This window comes from Salmo salar, unplaced genomic scaffold, assembly GCF_905237065.1.
Source record: "Salmo salar unplaced genomic scaffold, Ssal_v3.1, whole genome shotgun sequence".
Lineage (NCBI taxonomy): Eukaryota > Metazoa > Chordata > Actinopteri > Salmoniformes > Salmonidae > Salmo > Salmo salar.
Window position 1 is genome coordinate 60555 of NW_025548602.1, and position 3562 is coordinate 64116.

Sequence of the window (3562 nt, forward strand, 5' to 3'; positions counted from 1 at the left end):
CTATTCTCTACTGTACTATTCTCTACTGAACTATTCTTTACTATACTATTCTCTACTGAACTATTCTCTACTGTACTATTCTCTACTGAACTGTTCTTTACTATACTATTCTCTACTGAACTATTCTTTACTATACTATTCTCTACTGAACTATTCTCTACTATAGTATTCTCTACTATACTATTCTCTACTGAACTATTCTCTACTGAACTATTCTATAATGAACTATTCTCTACTGAACTATTCTCTACTGAACTATTCTCTAATTAACTATTTTCTACTGAACTATTCTCTAATGAACTATTTTCTACTAAACTATTCTCTACTGAATTGAACTATTCTCTACTGAACTATTCTCTACTGAACTATTCTCTATTGTACTGAACTACGCTCTACTGACCTATTCTCTACTGAACTATTCTCTACTCTACTGAACTATTCTCTACAATACTAGTCTCTATTGTACTGAACTATTCTCTACTGAACTATTAGCTACTGAACTATTCTCTACTGAAATATTCTCTACTGAACTATTCTCTACTGAACTGAACTATTCTCTACTGAATAATTACCTACTGAACTATTCTCTACAATACTATTCTCTATTGTACTGAACTATTGTCTACTATACTATTCTCTACTGAACTATTCTCTACTGAACTATACTCTACTGAACTATTCTCTACAATATTATACTCTACTGAACTATTCTCTACTGTACTATTCTCTACTGAACTATTCTTTACTATATTATTCTCTACTGAACTATTCTCTACTATTCTCTACTATACTATTCTCTACTGAACTATTCTCTACGGTACTATTCTCTACTGAACTATTCTCTACTGTACTGAACTATTCTCTACTGAACTATTCTCTACTGATCTATTCTATTCTCTACTGTACTGAACTATTCTCTACTGAACTATTCTCTACTTAACTATTCTCTACTGTACTATTCTCTATTGAACTGAACTATTCTCTACTGAACTATTCTCTACTGAATTGAACTATTCTCTTCTGAACTACTCTATGCTGAACTATTCTCTACTGTACTGAACTATTCTCAACTGAACTATTCTCTACTGAACTATTCTTTACTATACTATTCTCTACTGAATTGAACTATTCTCTTCTGAACTACTCTATGCTGAACTATTCTCTACTGTACTGAACTATTCTCTACTGTACTATTCTCTACTGAACTATTCTTTACTATACTATTCTCTACTGAATTATTCTCTACTATAGTATTCTCTACTATACTATTCTCTACTGAACTATTCTCTACTGAACTATTCTCTACTGTACTATTCTCTATTGAACTGAACTATTCTCTACTGAACTATTCTCTACTTTACTATACTCTACTGAACTATTCTCTACTGAACTATTCTCTACTGTACTATTCTCTACTGAACTATTCTTTACTATACTATTCTCTACTGAACTATTTTCTACTATACTATTCTCTACTATACTATTCTGTACTGAACTATTCTCTACTGAACTATTCTCTACTGAACTATTCTCTACTGTAGAATATTCTCTACTGAACTATTCTCTACTGAACTATTCTCTACTGTACTGAACTATTCTCTACTGAACTATTCTCTACTGAACTGTTCTCTACTGTACTGAACTATTCTCTACTGAACTATTCTCTACTGAACTGTTCTCTACTGTACTATTCTCTACTGAACTATTCTCTACTGAACTATTCTCTACTGAACTATTCTCTATACTGAACTATTCTATACTGAACTATTCTCTACTGAACTATTCTCTACTGAACTATTCTCTATTGTACTGAACTATTCTCTACTGATACTATTCACTACTGAAATATTCTCCACTGAACTGAACTATTCTCTACTGAATAATTACCTACTGAACTATTCTCTACTGAACTGAACAATTCTCTACTGAACTATTCTCTACTGAACTATTCTCTACTGAACTATTCTCTATTGTACTGAACTATTCCCTACTATACTATTCTCTACTGAACTATTCTCCACTGAACTGTTCTCTACTGAACTATTCTCTACTGAACTATTCTCTACTGAACTATTCTCTACTGAACTATTCTCTACTGTACAATTCTGTACTGAACTATTCTCTACTGTAATATTCTCTACTGAACTATTCTCTAATGAACTATTCTCTATTGTACTGAACTATTCTCTACTATACTATTCTCTACTGAACTATTCTCCACTGAACTATTCTCTACTGAACTATTCTCTACTGAACTGAACTATTCTCTGCTGAATAATTACCTACTGAACTATTCTCTACTGAACTGAACTATTCTCTACTGAACTATTCTCTATTGTACAGAACTATTCTCTACTGATCTATTCTCTACTGAAGTATTCTCTACTGTACTGAACTATTCTCCACTATACTATTCTCTACTAAACTATTCTCTACTGAACTATTCTCTACTGAACTATTCTCTACTGAACTATTCTCTACTGTACAATTATCTACTGAACAATTCTCAACTGAACTATTCTAAACTATGCTATTCTCTACTGAACTATTCTCTACTGAATTGAACTATTCTCTTCTGAACTATTCTCTACTGAACTATTCTCTACTGAAGACTAAACTATTCTCTACTGAATTATTCTCTACTGAACTATTCTCTAATGAACTATTCTCTACTGTACTATTCTCTACTGTACTATTCTCTGCTATACTATTCTCTACTGAAATATTCTCTACTGAACTGAACTATTCTCTACTGAACTATTCTCTATTGTACTGAACTATTCTTTACTATACTATTCTCTACTGAACTATTAGCTACTGAACTATTCTCTCCTGAACTATTCTCTACTGAACTCTTCTCTACTGAACTGAACTATTCTCTACTGAACTATTCTCTATTGTACTGAACTATTCTCTACTGATCTATTCTCTACTGAACTATTCTCTACTGTACTGAACTATTCTCTACTATACTATTCTCTATTGTACTGAACTATTCTCTACTGAACTATTCTCTACTGAACTATTCTCTACTGTACTATTCTCTACTGAACTATTCTTTACTATAATATTCTCTACTGAACTATTTTCTACTATAGTATTCTCTACTATACTATTCTCTACTGAACTATTCTCTACTGTACTATTCTCTACTGAACTATTTTCTACTGTAGTATTCTCTACTATACTATTCTCTACTGAACTATTCTCTACTGTACTATTCTCTACTGAACTATTCTCTACTGTACTATTCTCTACTGAACTATTCTCTACTGTGCTATTCTCTACTGAACTATTCTGTACTGAACTATTCTCTACTGAACTATTCTCTACTGAATTGAACTGAACTATTCTCTACTGAACTATTCTCTACTGCACTATTCTCTACTGAACTATTCTCTACTGTACTATTATCTACTGAACTATTCTTTACTATAATATTCTCTACTGAACTATTCTCTACTATAGTATTATCTACTATACTATTCTCTACTGAACTATTCTCTACTGTACTATTCTCTACTGAACTATTTTCTACTATAGTATTCTCTACTATACTATT